The sequence below is a fragment of the Pinus tabuliformis genome, chromosome 8, assembly GCF_031772625.1.
Source record: "Pinus tabuliformis cultivar Carrire ecotype Pingquan chromosome 8, CPIR1, whole genome shotgun sequence".
NCBI classification, from domain to species: Eukaryota; Viridiplantae; Streptophyta; class Pinopsida; order Pinales; family Pinaceae; genus Pinus; species Pinus tabuliformis.
This window is the reverse complement of record NC_142294.1, coordinates 349,731,561-349,759,500: the sequence shown is the minus strand read 5'-3', so window position 1 is coordinate 349,759,500 and position 27,940 is coordinate 349,731,561. Positions and strand designations below refer to the sequence as shown.

Genomic DNA, 27,940 nt, shown 5'->3' with positions numbered 1-27,940 from the left:
TCATTTAAATTGGTATGTTACCAACCAAAACCTCTTTTTTTTTTTTTTACAAATTAATCTTCATATGTTCGGAAACCGCATTTGAAAATAGTGGTTAAAACAAGAAAATTACAAATTTATAAAATTTGGAAAAATAGGCCTCAAATATTCCTATATAATTTCCAAACCATCATGTCTGGGTAAACTATTAAGGAGGTTTTTGTAAATCATCCCGTTCCCAAAAAAAAACCTCTTTCGTAAATTTAGCACCACTTGTTTGAAATGTGTGTTTGAACATAGTGACTAAAATAAGAAAAATGTTGGAAATTGTCATTTTAGGGTTTAATTTAAAATCCCTCTCTTAGGCTTGAAAAATCTGCCAAATGTCACATCAAGGTTTAATAAGGGTAAATCTTCTTGAAAAATGGTTTGGGCAATTGAAAAGAAGTTTGGAAACTCATATTTTCAAAATTTTGTGGCGCTAGCTATAAGCATTTGATAGGCTCCGATTTGCTGCAAAACTTAGGGAAGGCTTAGATATAACTTAAATAAATTCTTTTAAAATATTTCTAAGCTTTATGTCACATTTCCATAAAATTTTCATATTCCATCACATAACCCCTTACACAATGAACGAATAATCATAACTGTTGGACCTTTAGGAAAGGCCAAAAATTGGTGCTAATTCGTTGAAGGAGTAAAAAGAGATGATTTAGGAGATAGATACCAATTCTAAAATTGAGATTCATCCCAACCAAGGTTGTGGAAGTAGTAACCAATTCAGATATGAAGGAAATTCCTAATAGTGGGGTTTATTAAGTGGAATAAGTAATGAAGGGGCCCAATTTGAGGATTGAGCTCAATCTAAACATAATTCTCAAATTTCTAGTGAATAATTCTAGATTGTTGGTGAATTTTGGGTAGGCCATCATGGCCTCATTTGTAATTTTCTGCCATGTCTTACTACAAGTTATGTGTGTGTAGGGGGCCTAATAGGTCCTTTTGTCTGATTAAAAACAAGTAAACACTTAGGATTCATCTCTAATTGATGGAAAACCTAGTCCTTGATTCCAAGTGTTAATTCTTGGTTTTGTTAAAACCAATCAATAGAGGCTATGTATAAGCCTTAAGATTGGTGAAGTTAGGTTTTGATATCTATTGTATCTCATATATGACCTGACATTTGAGCATTGAGTGTGAAAAGGGGGAGCCCTCAAGTGATGTTACTCAACAATAATCTAACTTAATAGTATCCATTTTTATTTCCCCTAGAATGAGAGGTATGACTACCCCATCATCTATTGAAATGGACAGTAAACTCCAATGTAAAATTCATTCGCCTTCACACTTTTCATTTTTTTGGAAGTGGGTGTTGTGAGAAGACTATTATTCTTCCTTAGCAACATATTGCTCATAAAAGGTAATTTCTCTATGAAATATAGTGCTTCAGAAAGGAATAAGATAAGTGATCTTGAATTAGACCTTTAAAAATATTATAAACCTATAAAATATTATGTTTGAGGATAGATTTTAAGCATTAGTTAAATCATTAGATTTTAAGGCATTAGTTAAACCTATAAATAATTATTTTTATTGGCTAAGATGAGGGAACTCGAATTTAATATCAAGCCAAACAAAGAATTTCTAATCTTGTAAATGGCTAAACAAGGGAGCTTGAACTTTGTATCAAGAAATTTGAAAATTATCTCATTATGTATCACACATAAGAGATGATTTGGTGGGTGATGACCCATGGTGATGAGGGTATGGGCTTAAGTGTGGTTTTTGAAGCAATGCCATTGTAACATCACAAGTCTTTGAGCCAATGATACACTCCTCAATAAAAATTATTTCATGCCATTGACATAATGAGTGGTAAAGAAGTCTTTAGGCCAATGATATATCATATGGTAGAGACAATTGGAATGTGATAAATACCTTCTCAAGCCAAGAATGTCACGGTTAGTAGAAAAGTCTAGTGGGTGAAGAGGTTATGGTCAAGCCCCATGGTAAGGGCTTGAGCCAGAAAGAGTTCCATAAAAGGGTAGTCATGACAAAGTAATTTTTGACTGAGAAATGATAAGGGATCCATCGCCTTAACAAGCCTTCTTGGATGAGGTTTTTCACATATAAATATTATTTGGATGTGATAAATCACATCATGTTAACCTTCCTAAACATAATACCCACATACAATTAACATTAGTTTTACTATTGTAATAAAGTTAAGTTGATATTGAATAACTAAACTGGAGCCTGGCCATGAGAATAAAGGAGTGCGCAAGCTATTAATTCCACTAAAATAATTTAAAAACATAAGGTTGTGCCTGAATGTATATGCATAGTACTCGAAGACATGGTAGGGTGTGATGCTAAAAATTGTTGTTGGAAATCCACTGGTAGATAAAATATGAGTATGAGATTTGAACATAATCTTGAACTAGTGAGAAGATAAATATTTGTATGACCCAACTACTTAAGGGCATATAGAGGCATATGTTCTTTTAGCACTACATAAATTTCTCCAGGCTGATGAGAGAAATCCCAGAGGTAACCACAAACCAATTTTAGGCTAAGGTCCAACCCCCCTAGGCTTGGAGAGGGCTCTCTCACTATGTTCTTCTATCAAGAAACTGAATGACTAAATGGATTTGGGTTTAGGTTGGTTATGATAATCAAAGTGATTTTTTTTTTAAATTGTGGATACAAGGTGAAAGAGAGATTCGATTGGGCATGGAGTCAAACTAATATTCCAGTAACCAATCACAATCAACAGAGCAGTGTGAATGAGGGCGAGGTAGGAAGACTTCTGGATCTACAAAATTTGTTGTAGTATGGATGAGATGAAATGAGAGTAAGGATCCTGTTATCTCAAAACCAGACCCTGACAGGCTACTGATCAGGTAGACTTCAAGTAACTCTTTCAAACCTACTTTAGGCTGAGGCTTAGCCTCCTCAACCTGAGAGGGCTCTCTCACAAGATTAAAGATTTGGATAATGAATGAGATGGCTAACTCTATGAAATAAAATGAACAAGTATAAGAGGTTGAAACACAATTAGAAAGTATCCATTGGGCTTATGGAGTCAGATATGCTTCAGTAGTGATAGTAAGGTTAGCTTTGCATAGAATTCAAGGCATTCGGAATCCAACATATGTAGAACACACCAAACACATAGAAGGCTAGTACAGTTTACGAATATATGAAGGAAGTTAGAGCACTGTTAGTGATTTCTAAGTAATCACATATTCATAACACTATAGATAATAGAAAAAGACAACACAAGACATTCATCATATTGAATTCTTTATGATTCCTGAGAAGCAAAGCCAATATTGTATTATTAAAAACAGAGTCTTTTACATAAAGCCAAATATCAAAGCTTTTCTCAATAAATTTTCCACACTTAGTACATTTCTCTTTCTCCTAAATATAGAATTCTTTACATAGCTCAGATTCCTCCTCCAGCATGAGGGGAACTCAAATTCTGCTTGCTATGACACCTACTCAAACTTTAACTAACTATTAAATGCAACAAACTGCCAACTAGAAGTTTTAGAAACCTAAGGCAATTAGGAGTCTAACTCCACATCATGCTGGTAATAGCATTTATTACAATCAAAACTCGTTCTCTGACAAGTGGTCTCCTTCAGTTTGGCTTGGTGGATGTTTAAAACTCCTTACTGGCCCTTAATGTCTCATCTCCTTTATTGCTCCTGAAAAGTAGGAAGCTACCCCTATTTTTCTGCTTTTTGTTTCCTCGAGGATATTTGAAACCAATTAACCATGTTGTTCTTCTTTGATTACACAAAAGTGTATTGGAGTGCCACGTTCTTGATGTGCTATAGACCTTGCCCATGCACGTGTATAAGGATAAAGCTTGTTTAATTTTGCCTGAAGTATGATGAACAATACTTGGCTGTGATCAGTTTTATGACAAATGGCTTATGATTTATATATGCTTTTCCTTTGCTCATTTTTCCCTTCCTAAATTCTTGTCTTGTGTAAATGATCCTTCTTTAGAAACTCTTTTTCGAAAAGGTTTCCCTTTTGTCCCTCAAAACTGGTCAACTTCATCAAAATATGTAGCTACAACAGTTTCGTAGCGCGCTACGAAACTGCTGTGTAATCACAAAAACACAGTTTAAATGCCGAAATTCGACTGTCTTGAGCCTCTTCATATTTTGTGATTCAAACTCTAACACCTTTGAACATAGTTTAACTGCTTTCTTGAAGTCTTTCAATTTAAGACAACATGCTGCATGATTCAGGTTACACAATACTTTCAAAACCTTTGATTGCTTTTTCTCCTCAGCACTGAAGGAACTGTCATGCTCAATATATTTTACAGCCTTGACGTTGTCCATTCTCCGAAACTGTTTCACCTTGTGTTTGTAACAAGCTATCAAGGTTACTGTGGTTTGTTCCTCTGAATCCAAGGGAGCTCGCGACTTTTTGCTGTGTGATAGATAGAGAGCGTTAAAATGGCTTGTTCTTTTTCTTGGCTTCGACTGTCTGCCTTGCAGTTTTGTCCCCGGTGTGATACCTCCGGAGCTGGGGAAACGAGAAAAGTTACAGATTCTATTTGCTCATTCTTGTAATCTAGTGGGTAATATTCTAAGATACCACTGAAAGGACATCTACATAGAACGAGGCTCATGTTTTCCATGCTGCTGGGATAGTTGAAAGTGTTGAGTATTGTGCTGTATCATTCAAAGCATTCAGTGTATTACGCTGTTTTTCAAAGCGTTTATATATATATCATTCAAGGCAGTTTTCAAAGCATTCAAGTTATATCAGTCAGAGTGTTTTATATTTCAAAACATTTGTAGTGTTGCATTGATATATTGAAGTGATATATTAATACATTAAAGTGATATATTGAAGTGATCCCTTGAGTTTTTTTTTCAAAACATAGTAGTGTTGCAGTGATATAAGAAATGCTGATATAAGAAATGCTGACGCAAATGTTAGAAGAAAATAAAGTGCATAAGGCTATGGCATAAGGATTTTTTTCAGCAGAAGTTTTTTATCAACATAAGTTTTTTTTTGGTAGAGATATTTTTTTTACAGAATGCATTCAATCATTTCTATGGTAGGAATAGTTCTCACTGGCAAGGAGAACTATTCAGAATGGTATCGAATGGTAAAACACACCCTCATCTACAATGAGTTGTGGAAAGGAGTGTGTGTCGGAGAAGAAGAAAAATACCCTGTGCAGCCTACATCAGATAAAGAACTTGTCATTTGGGAAAACAAGAACAGCAAAGCCTATGCATTGATCGCAACATCTGTAAATGAAGAAGTAAGTCGTCATATTTCATCCTATTCCATTGCCTTTGAAGCTTTACAAAAGCTGAAAGAACTCTATGATACACATTCTGCACTTGAAGTTGTTTAGCTCATGATTAAACTCTTCACTCTTGAACTGAAAAATAATGATCCTCTTGCTCTTGCATCTGAAATAAAGTCCATAATGCATGATATTAAATCCACTAAGGTTGAGCTGGATATCTCTCTTATTGCCTTTCTCAAAGCACTCTATCCTACCTACTCCAATTATCTTGAGTCATTACAAGCAAATGGAAATCTTAAAGATATAACCTTTGACTCTCTTGTGAAAAAGTTTGCTGAAAGAGAGAAAGCCTTTGGAAAGAAAACAGTCCCTGAATCTTCTGAAGAGACTGTTTGCCTTGCTCATAAAGAAAAGCATCCTGCTCAAGATTCTACAAGAGGAAGAGGTGGACGAAGAGGAAGAGGAAGATACTCCAGAGGCAGGGGGGGCAGACATTTTCAAGCAGAAAAGGCAGATCTGCATTGCATTCGCTGCAAACGAAATGGATCACATGATGCTTCTACATGTAAGCTACCATGGGACAAAATTGAGCAGAGAAGAAATCAGCAGAAAGGTAAAACTGATGACACAGACAAAGGTAAAGCACCTGAATCCGCTTACTATATTGAGGCACAATGTAACATTGGAGTAAGTGAAGACTTGTTTAATGCTTCACTTGCTTCTTCGAAAAATGACTGGTTGCTTGATTCAGGAGCAACCTGTCATATGACTCATAGGAAAGATTTTTTTGAAGATTTCACTGACAATGTTGATGGAGCAGTATACTTTGCAGATCAGTCAAAAATCAAGCCATCAGGGCTTGGCACAATCAGGCTTAAACTGCCTGGTCTTCTAGACTTTCTTCTGGATCATGTTCTATATCTCCCACAGCTCAAGAGAAACTTGCTGTCCCTGGTCCACATCCGCCAGCAAGGTCACTCCATTCACATGTTTGATGGCAAGCTTGAGGTAAGAAAGGCATCTGACCACTCACTTGTCATGAGGGGTATAGAAGAAGAAAGACTTCTTAAACTGCAAGGAACTTCTGCTCATGCACAACATTTCTCATATATTTCTCATCATGAAGAAGGAACACTTCCGTCAAGTTTATTATGGCATGCTAGATTTGGACATTTAAACTATGATAGTCTTCGCTTGTTGAAGAAAAATGGTGTTGCTGGTTTGCCTACAATTCCTAGAAAACATAAGCAATGTGATGCTTGCATTCTAGGAAAGCATAGCAAACAGTCTTTTCATGATTCACATTCAAGAGCACATAGGAAGCTTGAACTCATTCATTCAGATTTATGTGGTCCAATGCCTGTTTCTTCTGCAAATGGAAATAAATATATCATGACATTTATTGATGATTACACCAGAATGTGTTGGGTTTACTTATTGAAGAACAAATCTGATGCTTTTCATACATTCAAGAATTTTCATAAGTGGATTGAAAATGATGCACAATCTCATATTGGGTCTATTCGCACTGATAATGGAAAAGAATATACATCAAATGAATTTGAACACTATCTTCACCAACATGGGATTAAACATCAAACAACTGTACCTTATAATCCCCAACAGAATGGTGTAGCAGAAAGAATGAATAGAACAATCTTGAATATGGTACGATCCATGCTTTTCTTCAAAAATGTAAAGACAATGTTTTGGGCTGATGTTGTTCTATGTGCTGCATATATAAAGAATAGATGTCCATCTAGTGCTATAAGAAACAAGACTCCTTATGAATTGTGGTATGGACATGTTCCTTCGGTAAAACATCTCAGGATCTTTGGTTCCACCTGTTATGCTTTAATACCAAAGGTACATAGAAACAAACTTGGTGCTAGAAGTCGTAAGTGTATCTTCCTGGGGTATTCAAACACATCTAAAGCATACCGCCTCTATGATGAAGTAAATAAAAATTTTGTTTTATCTAGAGATGTCATTTTTCTTGAATCATCTAAATCTGACAGTGTTGTTGAGCGGCAACTTGATCGCTTGGATAAATTCACAAAACCGAAATCATTTCAAGAGTTTGATAATCAGATTCCACATCTTGAAGGGGGGATTCCTATACTAGATCAACATGTGGAATCTTCTTCTGAAGAACAATCTCCCCTGCATGACACTCCAACAACGGATGATGCTTTAAGTGATGTAATTGATAGAATTGGGAGACTCAATCTTGATTCAGACCCAACTCAATCAACAGAGCAGCCTAGACCATCTCAAAAAGGTCCCCCAAAGTGGCTGACAAAGACACTTGAAAGTGTTCATCCTGATGAAATTGGAAAAACAGGAACCAGAAATACAAACCGACAAGATGGAGGTGATGTAGATAACTCTAATTCACCTGTTGATATGGATGTTACTTATGATTGTGAAATGAACTTGTCTACAGATTTTGAACCAACTTCCTTCAAAGAAGCTGCTTCTCATGATGAATGGAAAGAAGCGATGCAGAAGGAGTATGATGCCCTCATAAAGAATGGCACTTGGAAGCTGGTTGATCCTTCATTTGGAACCAAACCAATTGGCTGCAAGTGGGTCTACAAGAACAAATACAAAGCTGATGGCTCACTTGACAAGCACAAAGCTAGGCTTGTGGCAAAAGGTTTTGCATAGAAGGAAGGGGTCGATTATGAGGAAACTTTTGCCCCCGCAGCAAAATGGGCCACCATCCGGACACTCTTTGCACTAGTTGCTCAGAACGGTTGGAAAGTCCATCAAATGGATGTAAAAACTGCATTCTTGAATGGAGATCTAAAAGAGAATGTTTTTATGTCCCAGCCTGAAGGATTTGCTGTGAAAGGACATGAACATAAAGTATGCAAACTTGTGAAGTCCTTGTATGGCCTCAAACAAGCACCACGAGCCTGGTATGAAAAACTAACTGAGCATCTTCTGGAACTCAACTTCAATCATTTTGATCTTGATGATGCAACTTTATTTGTCAAGAAAGTTGGCAAAACAGTTGTATATCTTGTGGTATATGTAGATGATCTTTTAATGACAGGGAACAATGAAAGCTATATTGCATCCATAAAGAAAGAATTAGGAAATTTTTTTGAAATGACTGATTTGGGCTATGTTCATTACTATCTTGGCATTGAAGTAACCCAACATCCAAAGTCCATATTTCTTTCTCAAAAGAAATACATTGGAGATTTGTTAAACAGATTTGGCATGACAGAGCGTAATCCTCTTTCTACTCCAATGGAACAAAACTTGAAGCTCACATCTATTGAAGGAAAGGAATTTGAGGATGCAACAAAGTATAGACAGCTTGTAGGAAGTCTCATCTACCTCACTACTACCAGACCAGACATTTCATTTGCTGTTGGAATCCTCTCCAGGTTTATGCAAAAGCCTTGTGAGGGACATTGGTCTGCTGCAAAAAGAGTTCTAAGGTACTTGAAGGGAACTCAAGACCTTGGAATCAAGTATACACAGGTGGACGACTTCAACTTGATTGGATACTCTGATTCAGACTTCGATGGAGACAAAGAAAATGGGGTATCTACTTCAAGATATGCTATGAGTCTTGGATCAGGAGCTGTCTCCTGGAGATCACGCAAACAATCAGTACCAGCAGATTCCACAACAGAAGCAGAATATGTGGCAGCAGCTGAAGCAACGAAAGAAATTGTGTGGCTCAGGAAAATTCTTGAAGATTTGCAGGTAAAACAAGTACAATCAACTCCACTCATGATTGATAACACCTCTGCAATAAAGTTGGCCAAGAACCCAAAGTTCCATGATTGTACTAAGCACATCAATACTAAATATCATCTGATCCGACATCATGTTGAGGCCAAAACAATCCATCTCCGTCATTGTTCCACAAACGAGCAAATTGCAGACATCTTCACCAAAGCGCTTGGAAGAGAAAAGCTTGAAAGATTCAGAACGATGCTTGGACTCACCAACATCCCTTCAGATTAAGGGGGGGAATGTTGACACCTAATCCTCAACGGATGGGTGAACTGGATAGTCATCAAGAAGATGAACTGATCCGTCATATTTATGTATATAAATGTTAGTTAGCTAATGAATAAATCAATCTCAGTTTTCTTCCGCTCATTCATTCTGGAGTTACCCTGGCCTGACACTTTGCAGCTCGTTGGTACTTTCCAACCTTGAATAGAGAATTTCCTTGCTCCTTCTTCTGTTTAGAGGCCTATAATTTCTCTATTGTATCCATATCCCACGATTCGTTTTCCTTAGTAAATGATATCATTTCCACCTCATAGATGAGAGTTGAATTTGGTGGAATTACAGCCAGATCTCTCTGGGTTTCAATATTTCCAAAACCATATTCAGGTCCTATTGTAATCAGGGCAATCTCCCCTGTCTTCATGGTTTCCACTGCCTTATCAAGACCAGCAATGACTTGTCCTTCATCAACTACAAATTGGAAAGGCTCCTCGCCTTCATATCCCTTCTTCTCAAAGATTGTGCCATCTTGCAGCTTAGCAGTATACCTGATCTGCACTACCATCCCGTCACTTGGTTTATCATACCCATCAGCTTCCTTCAGGATTTTCTTGATAGCCTTTTTATCTGCAGTTACTTCTTTAACAACTTTAAATGAAACTAATTCCAAACTCGTAGTGATAGTAGCATTTGGAGGAATCGCAACAAACCCCTCTTCAGCATCCTTACCCTGCTCACCAAAGGCATATGTAGGTTGTATGGTGAGAATCACACTTTCTCCTCTCTTCATCTAACTTCTGTCTACTAGGATACACCAAAACTTCATCATAGTGCTTAGCAATGGATAAATCTGACTTTGCAAGTACCATTTCAATTAAATCAACTGTGCATTGAAAAAAATGGCCATTCTCTGTACATGGCTTGTAATTCTTCTTTGTATCCCTTTGCACAGGCTGCTTCGAGGCCCGCTCCAACACCAAGCCATGCAGGTAAAACAAATCTGGTTTGTGTCCATGCAAATATCCAAGGAATTGCACGGAGCTGCCCAATCTCAGAAGACTTTTTCCTCCTTGTTGGACGGCTTCCAATATTTAGATTACCAAGCTCTGCTTCAGGAGTGTCCTCACGGAAGTACTCTAAAAACTGTTCATTTTCATAAACAGTGCTTCTATAATATTGCCGACTGATTTCTGATATCTTTTCCATTACCCCTCGCCAATTCATACTATGAGGAGGATCTGGGGGATGTAAAGTTGCAAGCAAAACAGTAGTTGTGTAGATTTCTAGTTGTCGCACTGCTGTTTGTGCCAAGCCAAACTTTTCCTGGACCATTTCTCCCTGCTCTGTCGATCGGAGAGTTCCCATGACAGAACCAGGTAGTTGAGATTGAATGGCAAGATATATAGGTCCACCACCACGCCTAATACTTCCTCCACGGCCGTGGAATGGGGTAACTTTAATGCCAAATTCTTTACAAGCAGCTACAACATCTCCCTGTGCTTTATATAATTCCCATGCAGCAGTGAAATGCCCTGCATCTTTTCTTGAATCAAAATAACCAACCATAACCTTCTGGTGTCCATTATCATTTTCAATAATATGGTTTCGATACCAATCTATCGATAATGAAAATATTGTAGCCAGTTTCAGGTATCATGCAGCTGACTGAAAAAATATTGATCATCCACAAAAATGTAGTGCAATAAGATAAAACTGCCCAGAATAAACATACACTTCTTCCCAAATGAAATCTATGATCAGCTAGCAGAAGAAAAGCATCGGGTATTGAATGAGATGTAAACCAACTCAATTCAGTCCAGAAATCATAAATTAAGACCAAGAGATAGGTGAAGTGTATAAGCAGACAACTGTTGATGTAAACATAACGGATTTTGATGGATATGACAACTGAGCAGGATTTGCTACGGATCCGCACGAATCCCCGATTTCGTAGCGCAGCCAGTGTAAAATCTGGGTTTTGCGCTACGAAAATGCCTAGACTCGTTTCCGCGCTACGAAAACACCTAAACTGCTTTATAACACATCAGAACCTTAAAACAAACTTGATACAAGGAATCTATGCGGGTTGTGGGACCAGTGATGAATGAGAACGAATTATTTACCTTTATGTAACCATACCACAAAGATTCTAAAGACCTAGACACTACATTGAACATGGAAAAACTGAACTTGGACTAACACCTAACCTTCACAAAAAAACTGATGTGAACAATTTAGTAATCGCTTCTTAAGTGATAACAAATCCATTAAATATAAAGCATGTATAAATGAATCTTATATCTGACTTTAGAAGAAAACACTGAAATTGTTTGACAAGCATGAGCAAGTTACCAATGTAAAATCTAAAACATAATTTTCTTTCAAACAATTAAGAAGCAAAAGTACATGTGAAAACTAGAAGGGAATACAAATCACAAAGAGAGGCACATCACCATTATGTTTGACACAAGAATACTGTAACAAAATAGTCCTTGTGTTGATGTATTGATCATCGCTTTAAAACTTTCTCCACTGTTTACAAAGTTTTCTCTTTTCACTACCTGAATTTCTTATTTACATGTCTTTACATTGTTAAATACAATAATGAATTCGAAATTACCACTCTATGTGGTCAAATTCACTTCACAAAAGTATAATAGTCTAGATGTAATGCATCTGTAGAAAAGCAGGAACTACCATATCGAAGTTATCACAATTTAGAAACATCGTTGATTTAGAATTTAAAATAGTTTAGAAACATCATGTCTAGAAAATCAACTAAACTAACTTATCCACACTTATCCAGCCAACAAAATAAATTCTAGAAGGTCCCAAAATACAAATTTATGAAAATAACCATCACTGATAAAATTGCGCAGCAGAGGGGACCAAATTTATGGAAAAATAGGGTTCAAAGACGAGCTCATATATCTCGAATCCTGACAGATTTTACAAAACAAAATGCTTTTTTGTAGATGAGGGTGTCCTTGAGAGAAACCTCTCTCAGTTTCCAAATATTCTTCTCCAACTCTTCACAATTTGCACCCAAACATCATAACTAAAACAGGAAAAGCCAAAACCTGAAAAATAGACTATAAAGATGCATTTGAATCTTCCAATATATGACACCTGTGTATAAACTAAAGAAGGTTTTCATTCTTTGGCCCGTGGTTGGAAAAAAATCTTTAATTTTTCCAAAATTTAGCTCCATTTCGTCAGAAACAACTTTTGAAAATGATGACAAAAATATTCAGTTTCGCAGCAAATTTGCAATGACTGTTTGAACTCGACCTACAAGTTCTCCTTCGAATTTATCAATGATGTATTTCAATTTTAAGTTGATCCATAGCTCAAACCATACTTTGGATGAGGTAAAATGAGAGAAGTTTCAAACAATTTTGAATTTTTAAGCTGCCCAAAACCCTCTCATGTCATGATGATGAAATTTGAAATCATGGAGGTATGAGAGATACCACTAATAGACCCATGAAATGACCCGTTAAACTCTAATAATGTCCCCTCATGGACTATTAAACTTTTACCAATTCGACCTTTACAAATATTTTTACCTTTTTACACAAGGGACTCTTTAGACTATGACACGTAGTGATTCATAGGCTAAAATTGACAAACATACCTCTAAAATGAAATAGTAAGATAGGCAAACACTTTGATTCCTAGACTATAGGACCCTAACATTGGCTCCAATGGGGATGGAAGCCTCCTAGTGAGGTTCCAAGAACATCACAGACTAGTAGCCTTAACCATTGGGCTTATTGACTCCTTGACTGAACTTCAAACTAACTGAAAATTGATTATATTTATTACAAAGCTCAAAACTTATAAAGGAAATTGACAGAAATCACCAAAGCCTTAGGGCCTTCTCCTCGGGCTTCAAACTCCGATGATAGCTATCCACACCTATTGAAGATAAATATACAATCATGTGTAATGATCCTTCCAATGTAACTAATCAACCAAATGACTACTTGACTCATGCTTGTATTAAGCTCCACTAGGTATAAAGAGAAATTCATAAAATGGCAACTCAAACTGTAACTAAGACTGATAACCATAATATACAAATATAAGAAAACCCATCTTCCTTGACGATGACAACATATTGGCAAAAGGGTATTGGAGATCATGAAGTCCTTCATTCAGTTGATCCTTCTCAAATTGCAATGCAATAATTTGTTCTTTCCTATCATCCACATGAGAGACAAGGCTTGTATGTTCTTCAAATCTTCAAATGAGGCAACCACATCCTAAATAAAACAAGTGTCTACATCCACAAGGTCTAGAAGGGCTTGCTCTTCTTCATTATCTACTAACAATGTTTGATAATAATTTTTTTACATAATTACATTGTTTGAAACTTCCACACATGCCAATTTGAAATTCTGATTTACAAAAATCTGTTCTTGAAATAATGCTTTAGAAAATGGATGAGATGGAGAGACATATGAGTGATGAATGTCCAAATATCCTTGTTCATGCATTTCATCAGAAACCTCATCTTGGTCTTCACAAACCTGGTCTTGAAATAAAAACCCAGAAAAAGAACAATCTTAAAAAACAAATGAATGACTATCTTCATACCTTTGATCATACAAAGACTTACAAGCCTGCTGCAAATTTTCATCAATTTCAGAAAATAGAACTTGATTGCCATCATTTAAATCCTGTTTAGTTTCCTTTCATTCAATATATCAACCACCATTTCTTCTTGGTAATGGAAAGGTTTCTCGTTCAAAGCTTCTAGAATCTCTTCATCCATGATTTCTTCCTCACCATATTTATTTTCTAGATTTTGTATAAAACCCTCAAAGTGTTCACAACTATTCTCAACCAAAGACAAAGAAGGATAAGATTCTTTGTATTTTTCAAAAAATGTTGAATGAAAATCTTTAGGAGAATATGTTAGGTCCCTATAATACTAGTGTATTCCCTTATTATTATTGTCATTGTAGCCCATTATTGTTATTGTTATGCCCATGTTGTTCCCATATTGTTATTATTGTGCCCCATAGAAGCCCACTATTGTTATTGTTGTGCCCTTACATTATTATTGTTATGTCGGCTCTGATTATATTGTGACCCCTTAGACTCCTATATATAGAAAGGAGGTCTTGTCATTTGTATCATCCAAGAATTGTTCATTTTTGTAAAGTAAAGGAGGTTCCCCCCTTGAAGAGGCTAATTTTGAAGTTGTTGATCTATTTCATTCTTCTATTTTGTGAGTTGGTTGCATAACAATTGGTATCAGATCTTTGGATTCTAGGGTTTCGCTGCTTCAAACAGGTGGTCGTGGAATTTTTTCTATAACATTTTTTATACGAAGCTTCAGAAGATGAACTTAAAACCCATTTGAGACGAAATCGTGATGAACCTCGGGAAAAAATTTCAGATCTTGTGTCACTATATTTTAGGATATATGAACTGAGGACTTTAGGGTTTTTGCAGGCTCCCGAATTCAATCTCAAACAGGGCACCTTGGAAAAATCATTATAACTTTTTCTCTGAGCATCAGATTGAAATTTAGTAAAGAGTTATAGAAATAGGACAGACTATAGTTTTCTGCGTATCGTTTTCATGTCCGAAGGTCGAAACAATGACACGTGGAACTTCATACAAGTTTGCTCTACTGAACTAGTCTATAATTAGGTCATCGTGGGAGATTTGACATAACTCTGTCTTGAAGAATCCAATCTGGATCAGACTAGTTGGGTTCAAAAGAGGACGCAGAGGGATATCACATGATGAAATTTCAAACCTTGGAGATCTGAAATTACAAATATACAACAGATTCAATATCGAGCTCCTACAAAGAGAAAAAAATGGTGTGTAGTCTTTTAAATTTTTTGCATAAGTCTGGTTTGAAAAATTTGTTGAAGTGATTAAAAGGGCACAATGAAGCATATTTATCATTAATTGATGCCTCGAAGAAATAAAATGGAAACAGCTACTAAGAAACCTGAAAGTTCTAGCATGACTCATGAGGAAGAGGAAGAAATGCAACATGATATATCAAAATTATGAGACCAAGTGCAACAAAATTCACTCTCACAAAAGGTAATAGAAGCTAAGATGGATGGTTTAAAGAAAGGCGTGGAAGCTAAGATGAATGGCATGGAAGCTAAGATGGATCACATGGAATCTAAGATGGATGGTTTATAAGTAAACATTGAAGATTTGAAAAAAGACTTGGAAGGTTTGAAAGGAGGTTTGGCAAAGTTGCTACAAGAAATGTTTCGTAATGGAAAAAAGGTAGGAGAGGAAATTGATAATGAGAACAAAAGAAATTTTAGTCATGATTTCATAGACTCTAACATTGGATTTAAGACCCACCATGTTCCAAAGATCGATATTAGGAAGTTTGATGACAAGGATCCCGTAACATGGATACTACAAATTGTCACTTGGGCAATTTTTATGGAAGAAATGATAACACATTATGAGGATACAAAAAGCAACACATTTTTTAGCCAATTGATAAATCTCAAACAAAAGGGTTAAATGGTGGAGCACATTGAGGACTTCCAAAAATTGAATATAAGGGTAAAAGATATTCCAGAGGAGCATATGATTGATGTGTTCATAGGGACTTTAAAAGATAACATCCAACATGATGTTCACCTTTGGGAACCTAATTCATTGGAAAAGGCATTTAGGTTGGAAAGAAAAATTGAAAGCAAAATTATGGCAACAAGGAAACCTACCAATCACAACTATAAAGATGGAAGTGTTTTTGTCCCTAGCCTTCCACAACCTACAAGGTTGACACCAGAACAATTGGAAGAAAAAAGAGCAAAAGTGCTTTGTTATAGTTGTGATATAAAATACACTAAAGGTCATAAGTTTGCTGAGAAGAAATTATTTTACATAGATTGCATAGAGGAAGAAGAAAATGAACAAGAAACATCAAAAGAAGAGGATAAACACCAAGAAAAAACCCTAGAGAAAGAAGAAATGAATTTGACCATATCTTGTAATGCATTGGTTGGAATTACCACTCCCCAAACTATCAAGATAGAAGGACATATCAAGAAGAAAAAGGTAATAGTGTTGATTGATTCGGTTCGTACCCATAATTTTGTTCATTGTAAGATAGCGAAGGAATTGAATTGCTTCCTATATCCAACACCAGAGTGTCAAGTGATAGTTGAAAATGGAGGACCATAAATTGCTCTGGAAAGTGTTTTAATATCAAGCTATCCATGGGAGAATATGTGCTGAATAGTACAATGATTTCCATTCCAATGGGTGGTGTTGATGTTGTACTAGGAGTCCATTGGCTACAACCTTTGGGTACGATAAATTTTAATTTTCAAGAACTTTTCTTGAATTTTTTTCAGAAGGAAAGGAAGTTGAATTAAGGGGTATCATAGGGAAACCAAGAAAGATAATTAGCTCTAATGGCATGAAAACTCTTCTAAAGAAAGAACAACATGGCGTAATTGCACGATTATGTTCACTAGAGGTTCCCACATCGAAATCATATATTTCTCTAGATCTCCAAAAAGTCTTGGAAAATCATTCCAAGGTATTTGAGACTCCCAAAGGCCTCCCACCTATTCATGATCATGATCATGCTTGTCATTTGATTCCAGGAAGTGTTCCTCCAAACATCAGGCCTTATAGATATCCCTATGACCAAAAGAGTGAAATTGAACGTATGGTTGCAGGAATGCTAGAGGCTGGTCTAATTCAACCTAGTCAAAGTTCTTTCTCTGCTCTAGTAGTATTGGTGCACAAGAGGGATGGATCATGGCACATGTGTCCAGATTATAGGGATTTCAACAAGATCACTATTAAAGATAAAGTTCCCATTCCTTTCACTGATGAATTATTGGATGAATTGCATGGAGAAATTTACTTGACCAAGTTGGACCTTCATTTAGGATATCATCAAACATTCGGAAAACAACATTTAGAACTCATGAGGGTCATTATGAATTTTTGGTCATGCCTTTTTTCCTTACCAATGCATCTTCTATATTTCAAGGTTTGATGAATTCCATTTTCAAACCCTTCTTTAGAAAATTTGTGTTAGTATTTTTTGATGATATACTAATCTATAACAGGTCTTGGAAGGCTCATGTTCAACATGTTGATAGAGTGCTTAAACTATTGGAGGAGAAATAATTATATGCAAAAAATCTCCAAATATTTCTTTGGAGTACAAGAGGTGGAGTATTTGGGTCATATTGTATCTCATGAAGGTGTTAAGGTAGACCCTAGAAAAATTAAAGCCATTAATTAAGGAATGGAAAATCCTGACATCCATAAAGAATTTACGAGGATTTCTCAGGTTGACATGGTATTATCACAGGTTTGTTAAGAATTATGGGAGAATAGCAGCACCTCTAACAAAATTACTGAAGAAATATGTTTTTTCTTGGAATCTAGAAGCAACACAAGCCTTTGAAAATCTTAAAGAGGAAATGTGCCAAGCACCGGTCTTAGCTACACCAGACTTCACAAAATCCTTTATTGTGGAATGTGATGCCTCGGGAAATGGTATTGGTGTTGTTTTAATGCAATAAGAAAGACCCATTTCTTTTGAAAGTCGTCTAATAAAAGGAAGGTATTTACACAAAACTATTTATGAGAAGGAAATGTTGGCAATACTACATGCACTTAAGAAATTATGACCTTACCTAATGGGAAGACACTTCAAGGTAAAAATAGATCATGATAGTCTTAAATACTTTTAGAACAAATGTCATCTTCAGAAGATCAGCAAAAATGGGTCACAAAGATGTTGGGTTATGACTTTGAAATCATCTACAAAAAAGGGAAGCAAAATGTTGTTGCATATGCACTCTCAAGAAAGGATGAGGATGTGGAAGCATTGCTTTGTGCCATTTCTATTATCCAACCAGATTGGATAAACGAAGCAAGGGATGAATGAAAGAATGACAAAGAAGTTTGGGAACTTAGTCAAAAGTTGCAGTAAGACCCCAGTACATCTAATATATTTAGCTGGAAAATTAATTCATTATGGTACAAATATCGCTTATACTATACCTCTATAAGAGTTACCAACTCAAAAAAAACATTCTTCTATAATTGCACACCTGTCCCTTAGGAGGGCATTCAGGATTTTTAAAAACTTACCACAGGGTTAAGAAGGAATTTTTTGGGATGACCTTAAATCTGATATTCAAAAGTTTGTGGTAGAATGTTTGGTTTGCCAACAAAATAAAGTTGAGACAATTAAGACCCCAGGCCTATTACAACCTTTATTAATTCCAAGTCAACATTGGGAGGATGTTTTAATGGATTTTATCACAAGATTACCCAAGTCCGAAGGAAAGAGTGTCATCTGGTGGTAATTGATAGACTTACCAAGTATGCACACTTTTGTGCATTATCTCATCCATTTAAGGCTAGTATAGTTGCTACTGCATTTATGGAAACAATTCAAAAGATATAGGGAAACCCAAAGAATATTGCAAGGGACATAGATCCTATTTTCACTGGATATTTTTTGATAGAATTATTTTCTTATCTAGGTACTTAGTTAGCTCATAGCTCATCTTATCATTCTCAATCTAATGGGAAACTGAGACAGTGAACAAATGTTTGGAAGGATATCTTTGTTTCTTTGTATTTGATAAACAGACACAATGGGTCAAATGGTTGCCTCTGGCTAAATGGTAGTATAACACTTCCTTCCATACTACAACAAAAATGACCCCATTTATGGCACTTTATGGATATCATCCACTGTCCATCATGTTAACACCCAGGTTGTTCCCTTGACTCCTGAGGGAATACGGCCGGGGTAACCACTAACCAAGCTTTGGATTACAGGTTCTAGCCAACCTGTAATCAGAGAGGGCTCTCTCTTTTAGTTTTTACTTCTTGAGGATCTTAGGCTAGTTATGAGGTATGGGTTTTGATTTAAATTTTGGTTGAATGATGTCTTTCAGTGCCTAAGATGAGATTTTCAGACAGTTTCAGTCCATTGGGCAATGGAGTCTGTGATTATGGGTTGCTTGAGGTGTTGAGTAAGATTGCTTGGAACTGCAGGGCCTTTAGATATGTCATGAAACAAACTTAAGATTGTGGTGATGAAATATGATTAGCCAGTGAAAGGCAATTAAGAGTTTTTCACTAAGCTGGTGATGTGAGAAAGAGACATATCACCCAGGAGCAGATTTGAATTCCTGGATAATAGTCACTGCGAAAGTTTAAGTCTGAAGGTGCAACAATTAAGAATTACACTTTCATAACTATAACTGGAGGAAAACATTCATAACAGCATAGATTGAGTTCAGGGTATTCGATGAATAAATCCTGAAACTATTCTTTTTCTGTGCTATTAACCTGTGAAACATAGAGCATGAACGAATTATGAAAGAATGAAATACATAACAAGAAGGTTAAAGAAACTTATTGTGCCATGAAATATGCAGGAATCCTGTAGCAGTCAGCAAACACACCACAACGCATCAAACAACACAGAACTTTGGAAATTCCATTAGCTCCCTATATTAAACTCTGAAACTTACAACATAGGCTCTTTTGAAGAGAAAATCAACAACCCCTGCAAGCTTATGTGAGGGGACATATATACAATCAATTTTTACAAAATATCTGAATGCTGAGTTATTCACTCAATAACTGCGTTCACCAACTTTCAGAAATAGAAGATAAGGAAGTTATTGTTGTCTTAAATTTATAATGAATACCCATTACTTCTGTCAGAAATATTTTGACTTTTGGAGGCTACTGAGTCGGTTGAGCGCTTTTCATTAATTCTGAATGATATGTCTTGATGGCTCTGTCGTGCTATAGCTTTCTCGGCCCTGTCATCTGTACCTGTCACTGTTGCTTTTGTGGCCGAATTGCTTTGCTGAGTTGGCTCAACCCAGTATTTTCCAGTCATATGGAATGCATTAATTTTTCTGAAGAGGATATGAAAAAACTTGATGAAGACCTGTTGGCTCACAGCAATAACTGTATCATACTGGTCCACCATTCCTGTGTAGGCAACTGATGTCTCAAAATTGTGCCTAATGTTTCATCTGCCTCAGTATATTTGAAGTAAGTAGGGGGCACTTCAAACAAATGTCTGATTTCATTCATGATAAAGAATAAATTCTCTACTTTCTCATAGAGGCTCTACCCAGATGCAGGCCCTGCTTCCTCTGGGATACTTGATCCTGCAGTGATCTGATTGGTGGCAAATGTATTCACCCTTTTTGCATAGTTCTCATGGGATAGTAGCCTTCCTGCGATGTTCAGTAAGCTGGGAAGGCCTCTGTTGTGCAATGCTGTGAATTTATCAGTGAATTTGTTTACCTCTGTTTGCATCTCCTGGCACCTTCTATCCAATGTCTGCACCAGATTTCTTAAAGTTAGGACCCTCTTTATCAGCAAAATGGTGTCATTTCTATTGGTGATTCCTATGGCTGCCAACTAAGGGCCTGTGCGGTTATTGAGAACATTGATCATTCTGTTGGCTATCTCAGGCATAGTGCCTAGAGATGCCCTTGCCCTTTGGATTTCCTTGTGTGCCCTGCCTATGAGCTCCATGTGCTCATGAATGATCTCTATGTACTGCCATTGATCTGTTATTGATTGGCCAATATTGGCCCACAAAACTTTCTTGATCTCAGCCACAACCTTGTCAAGGGTGAGCTCTTTCTCCAGCTCTTTTATCTTCTCCTTAAGAGCCTTCACCTCTCTTGCCTTTTCAGCCACATTTTGCTTGGATTTATCATATTTTTCATTAAGAGTGGCTAATTTCTCCTTGGCTTCATTCAGCTCTGCCATTTGGGCTTCTAGCACCTGAATCTCTTTCATCATCTTCTGCATGTCTAGGCTTTGAGCCTGTTCTGATGTTGTTGCTGGTGCTGATGTTGTTGGCCTTGTTTTTGCTGTCTGTCTTGTGGGAGGAGTGATGGTTTGAGGGGGCTCCTCAAGATTTATAACTGGCTGAGGGGGCTGAGAATTCTGGCCTCCCTCTTTCTGCTTTAGTGCCTCCTGTAGTGCAGCCTCTGTCTCTACCAGCTTCCCTTCTGTTTGTACCAGTTGCTTATGTAGTGTTAGCAGCATGGCTGCTACATCCTGGTCTTTCCTCTGTTGAGCAACCTCTTCCGTTTGAGGGTGAAGGGTTGCTGGGATCTTCACCATCTTTCTCAAAGTTGCAATATCTGCATCTCTTTCTTTTAGCAGTGCGTGCACAACTTTGGGATCCTTTGGGTCATGCCCAAGATCTATAATAATGTCTTCCAAAGACCTGATCCTGTTGTCTTTGGCTTGGGAGAATGCCTTCTCCAACTCAAGTTGGGCAGTTGTATTGTGCAGACTGTTTTGCAACTTATGTGCCAGGAAAGTCTTGTCTGCAAGTGTTGAATAGACCATCTCACCCATTTGCTTATGAAGCTCTATTTGGTCCATAGGGTGGATGTCTTTTGCAAGAACCTCAAGGTTGGTCCTTATGTAATCTGCAGCTGACTGTGGCTGCAGCATGGTAGGCATGAAATGACTCATGGTCATTTTCCCCTCTGTTATGTCATATGCTGACATAAGTCTTTGTTGGTTTGTGGGAGCCATTTTTAGCAAGTGATTGTACAGCTGACGTCTCACCGGCTCATTTCTCTTTTTGATGTCAATGAACTGCTGTTTTATACTGGACTCTGCCCTCCTCTGCTGACTTGAGGAGCTAACCTCTCCTCCAAGGGTTCTTTTTTGTTCCTGCTGAAAGGAACTAGCAGATGCCTCCATGCCTGGTGGGCCCATGCCCAAGGATTGCCCAATAGGCATTTCTTCTTCAGAGAGGGGATTTAATCTCTGCCTTTTCTCCCCTTGATTTGTGGATGCGGTGAGGGGAGTCTCTTGCTCTCTGTCCCTCTTCTTGCCTCTTTCTTCATTTACTGGTGTTTGGAGCACTGAGGTATCCACTATTGTTTCCTGCCTTGGAGGCACACTTTGTTGAGCCTGCTGCTCTGTAGGAATGGGAGCTTCAGCCACTTGTTCTTGCTGTTTTGGCTGCTCTTTTTGCTGTTCTGCTGTAGGGGGTGGCTGTTCCTGCTCCATCTCCTTTTCTTTACCCTTGCTGGCTGCCTGATGAGTAGTTTTAGCTGCTTGCTGGTGGGCTGTAGAGGATGAGGCAACTGCTCCAAGTTGCCTTTGATAAGAAGAGGAAACCTGCCCACAAGTTTCCAAGTCAGCTTCATTTTCAAGATTCTTTGCTTCTCTTTGTAGTATTTCTTCTCTAGGACTTGCTTCCTCTAAAGTGCCCTCTTTCCATCTTAACAAATTGGCATACTGCTCAATGTGGTGCGGCCTGACATGATCATATCTTGCCAATTTAAACTTGACCCTTCTAAGACTAATGAAATGATTGGGGTCATAGGGTGACCAGAGGAAACTGATTTTCAATTGGAGGCCCTCTAGGATCTTATCTGCTTCTTTCCATCCTTCTTCTCTTTTGTTATAAAGAAACGAGCCTAGCTGGTTTCTGATTTTGAGTTGTACCTTCTTGTTTTTGCTGTGGAAATGGACCATGCCTGCATTTCCAAATTGTCTGAAATATTCTAAGGCAAAGAGTCTCATAGGGACATATCTTGCCAGTCTATATGGGGCCAATTCACAGCCATATATTCTGATTACTGTATGGTTTTGGTAAAAGTACCAATCCCCAATGCTGTAGGCCTTTGAAAGTTGGAGAATCCTCTGCATCTCATCTGTTAATCTTGGAGGAGGGGTACCCAATAGCAAAGACATAGCTGGATGGATAAAGAGGTCTATGAATTCACAATAGCTGTATGGTGAATAAGATATGTGATGAAAGACTGAAGTCCAAAATACCACTGATCTTGGGTTCCCCTGAGCATCAAACTTCTTGAGGGAAATAGGGAAGCCATCAGGTTGATAAAAAAGGAACAAGTGGTAGATGTATGAGGTGTATCTAAACACCTTTTCCCTCTCTAGATTCATCAATTGTTCATGAATCTTATTAGCAATGTATGTAGCATAATCATAGTGCATAGCAGGAGGCATTCCAGGGGAGAAGATAGACATCATTGCCAGAATGGTTTCATCAGCATCCTCAGCTGATCTGTAACCCAGGACATAAATGATCAAATCTACAAGCAACTTGCCCAACTCATTAAAATAGACATTTCCTATAGGAGGGGTCCTCACAGTTTCAGAGCCTGATTCAATGAATAGCTGATTAATCTTTATGTTTTGGGCACTAGACAGCTTGCCTCCTTTCTTTAGCAAGTCCATCATGGAAAGAGGAGTCAATGGCTTTGTAGAGTGAAAGTTCAGCATCTGATTTATAGCCTCAGGGGTGACATGGAACAACACTGCACCTGAGGTATTGAGGACAACCCTTTGACATGGGTCATAGTTGGCACTGCATCGGTGAAGTAAATCTGGAAGGACATTGACTTGAGGGAGGTTGTAAATGGGCAAATTGGAGTCCCAAATCCCTAGAATATCAGTTCCATTGAGGTGCTGGGCCTTCAACTCATTGAGTACATGGATATTATATTTGGTGTGCATTGAGAGTTTCTCTGTCATCTGGTAATCTCTATCACCCAGGGCCTGCCATTCCAACTCTCTGTGTGGGGAATTCAAGGGTGGAATGTTTAGTGCTACAGGTGTTTCCATGGTTAATTAGTACTCTGAATGGTAGTGGAGCTTCTTTCACTGGGCAGAGTAACACCGAGCAGTATTTTTTACAGAAGTAAGGCAATTTGCAGGGGAAGCAGGGTGAATTATGGTGAGAACAATTGAAATGCTCCCAAGAAAGTCTAATGAGCAAGCGCTGGGACTAACACAGCTATTTTCTCGGTGAATTAGTGCAGCAAAGGTTTTAAGTTCACGAATGCGCGAGCTGACTGTAAATTTGTGAAAACTTGGCTCAATGTGGACTTCTGTGGGTGAATTTCGACCTTATAACTGAATATAAATGCTGGCCACCGGGGATTTGTTGGTAATTACAGTGATTTCTCTTTCTTTTCTCACGTGTTTTGGTGAATTTCTACAAAAAACTAGGCGCGGGAGGGAAACTTGGATAAATACCTGGTGAACTTTGGCAATGGCGGCAAGTGCAGGCAGATTGAGGGCGCCCACGGTCTTTAAGTCTATTTCTGCAGGTTGGCGGCGAAATGGTCGTAATTTTCATGCAGAGAGCAGAAATAGTTCTTTTGGCAAAAGTGACAAAAAACGCGAATTTTGGTGAAAATATGGACTTTTTGGGCTATTGGCACTTTTTTGGATGAGGTCAGCATGATGTCATCGAGTTGGGTCAGGTACGGACGGGTAACGTGGCAGCCTGTGAGTGGTCCACGGGGACTGGTGAGGTGGCGGACAGGTCGGAGCGATGGCGGGCTGGGTGCTGACGTGGGGACTACTTGGCGTGACGTAGAGGTGACGTGGGCAGGCGGTATACGGAGGGCGGTGAGCGGTTCCATCGGACCGCTTATGGTACGGTGGCGGTATTGGCAGGCGGCCTCCCGATACGATTTGGGAGCGACGCGTGGCACTGGCCTAACGTCACCCTCTGACACTTTTCGGGAGGTAATGACTGGACATCGGGGACGACCCGATATGGATATGGCCCGTCGGATGGGAAAGCCCAGATCCGACGGTCGACGGGTCAATAAAATGAAAGGACGATACGGCAGCGGGACGAGGAATAATTTATTATATTTCTTGAAATGTGTGCCCGGGCGGTACTTTGGAAATCAAAGAAATATGGGTTTTTTCAATGTTTTTGGGTTTTAATGCGCTTTAACCAAAACTTTGGGTTAAGGGATAAAAGTGGGTTTATGGGTATTTTTTGAAAATAGCGCGGGTTAGAGAAAATGCGGGTTTTTACAAGGTTTTTCGCAAACAAAGTGGGTAAAGTATTTCAAAGTGGCTGTAGGGGAAAAAGGGTAGGGTTTAGGCTATTAAACCAACCAAGGGTCAGTTTAATCCCTGACTTCACACAACTACATGCAACCAGACTTTATCTCTGCATGGTTATCCACATTTTGAACATAGGGCTATAATGCCAAAGGGGAGGGAATATAAATAATTTTTTTGGGGTTTTATACACCATGGTGTTATAGTAATAGGGAAAGGGGAACATAGGGGATGAAGCATAGATAGAGTTAGTGGTTAATGTGGGATGGAAGATATGGAGCAGAGGATGGAAAGACTAAGTTTTATAGGAAACAAACTTAGTTTGGAGTAGATCAAAATGAAAAGAACTTTTTACACAAGAAATGTGGCTTTTTATTAAACCAGAATCAACAAAAGAGTTTGACTTCTCTCATGAACAGAGGTGGTGTTGGGATGTTAGCAAGGAATGTGATGGGGGATAATTGGGAAGTTAGGCATGCTTCATTTTGCTGCTACAAAACTGTTGAATAGGAAGACCTGCACTGACACCATGTTTTTCCTTTGCTTAGGCTAGTGAAATGTCATAAATGATGCTTCTGCAACCCCATCTACTTACCCATTCTATTGCCTAGCATTTTTTGTTACTTCAAGGAGGGTGCACTTAGACTTGCAAACCCTCATGTGCCTTTTCTTTTCCTTTGGATTTTTCTTTTGATTTTCTATCTAAGGCTAGCCTTATTACTTCCAAGGCCCCAGATTAAACAGTTGGGAACCTTCATTCTCTACCTAACTACTTTATCTGCCAAGATTGAACAGTTTGGACAGATTTTTTTCTCTAATCTACAACAAAAAATTGAAACATGGCATGACCCAGCTTGGACTGTTGGATCATCCATTCAAAAGTAGGACAGCATCAACCAACTGTAAATATGTATCTTCCACAAAAATATGAGATCTTTGCATCAAGCAAAGTAGATCATATTGGCACTTCCCCTGCCAATCATGAAAAATGAAACCTATTGGTATAGGTAGCTAATAGTGGCTCCACTTGGGCATGGTTTTTCTACTTGAAAGACCAAGAACAGCAGGTCAGAATGCCTTGGCTTTTGATTTCTTCTCAAAACTTGAAAACTTCCTCTTTGGACTTCAAAACTGGAATCTGCCACCATTGTGGAACTTGCTGAAATAAAAGCCTTTTTCTTGCTTATTTACAAAGCTTCTTGAATTGAACTATTTGTATGCTGAAAGAACATAGTATTTACAACTGACTATGTACAGGGGAAGGCATGTTGTTGTGGGGAAAAATGCCTATGCAGGACGATCCTATCCACCTAAGGTGTGACAGTGCCTTAGCAACAAACAGAGACAGCTATTCTAGTGTTCTTCCTTTATGAATTAAGAATGAAGAGAGAGAGACAGATGGACTAACCGGTGTCTTCCATTTGTCCCTCGATCTGGCTTCTCTTCTCTTGGAGAGTTCCCAGCTACTTGCCTTCTCACTTGCCCAGCTTCAAGAGGTTTCTGCAAGATCACAAGAAGAGAACACTACACAAGACATAGATTCACATTCATAACTAGTTCAGGATTAGAAATAAACTAAACATACTAATGCAATCATACATCAAGAATACATCAGCATATAGGAGAAACCAAGATAGCTTTATTGATGAATAACAAGGTTCAGGAAGAGATACAACCCAGAGGGCTCCAATCCAGCATCTCCTTCCCAGCGAATGGAATTCCTATCTTCACCCCCTTCAAAGCATTAAGCACCCAATGATTCCAATCTCAAACCAACAGCAATTCTTTGCAATAACAAAATTCCAGCCTCTAGATCTCATGGAGGAGAGATCCATATATAGATGTTTGGAGAGAGGATGAGTCAGCTTGAGATCTGACTAGTGTCCTCTCCCTCTGTCAGTTCTTGAGTCCACTTGGAGGTTCTTGCTTCCACTTGGAGATTTGGAACCTCTTACTCATCACCAGTCGAATTCCCTGAGGCAAGTGTCATTTTGGAAGCTTCCTGGGTTTTGACACCTTGAGAAATGAGCCTGCCACATGTCCACTCTCGTTCAGCGCAGGTAGCCAGTGTTCCAGTTGACATTCAACATAGGTAGCCAGTGTTGGCTTTGACATTCAGCGCAAACAGCTAGTGTAGCTCCTGAAATGATCCTGAATTGACTTGTTTTTGAGCAGTTTCAGGTGGAGAACTTCTGTGAATTGTTGTGGTTTGTTAGCCTTGTTCCTCTAGGGGTAGGAACAACATGTTTAGGGACTTTGGATCCCTTAGATTATGGACATTTAATGCTCAATGCTGTAAGGCACAAAAATGTCTATAACAGTTGCCCCCTAAAGTATGAGGCTGTTTATCGGGCGAAATGCTTTATCAGGGGGATCCGAAGCTCATCCAGTGCTGAGAGGAGACCTGTAATAAGATACAATACAATACATGATTTTTCATACTACTTTCATGATCTAGCTGAGGCGGGCATTCCCATGCTCAGCTTTATAAATTCATTTTTCTGTACATAGAACAGACAATCGTCTGATTGTAGAATGATAATTTTGATGAAATTATCATCCTTTGAGTAGGATGATTATCTGCTGCAATGATGTACATGTCAATGTCTTTATCTTTCCTGAATATATATCACAGCCCGGATGGATGAAACTAGATCCGGGGTCTTCAAACTCGTTCGATCTTCACTCTAAGTACAAGTCGATCCATGTGAGAAATGTTCTGAAGTCGAACATGGAAAGACATCGCTTGATTACCGGTCAATGATGTAAACCGTTAACAAGCGCGAGAGGAATCACCGATAA

The 27,940-nt window shown here is 38.1% G+C and overlaps 2 pseudogenes; both read right to left on the bottom strand.

The window, feature by feature from the left end:
- Positions 1 to 9,484: 9,484 nt before the first annotated feature.
- On the bottom strand, positions 9,485 to 10,046 carry LOC149235579 (peptidyl-prolyl cis-trans isomerase FKBP62 pseudogene; annotated as a pseudogene).
- On the bottom strand, positions 10,045 to 10,882 carry LOC149235578 (phosphoenolpyruvate carboxylase 4 pseudogene; annotated as a pseudogene).
- Between the last annotated feature and the right edge of the window lie 17,058 nt (positions 10,883 to 27,940).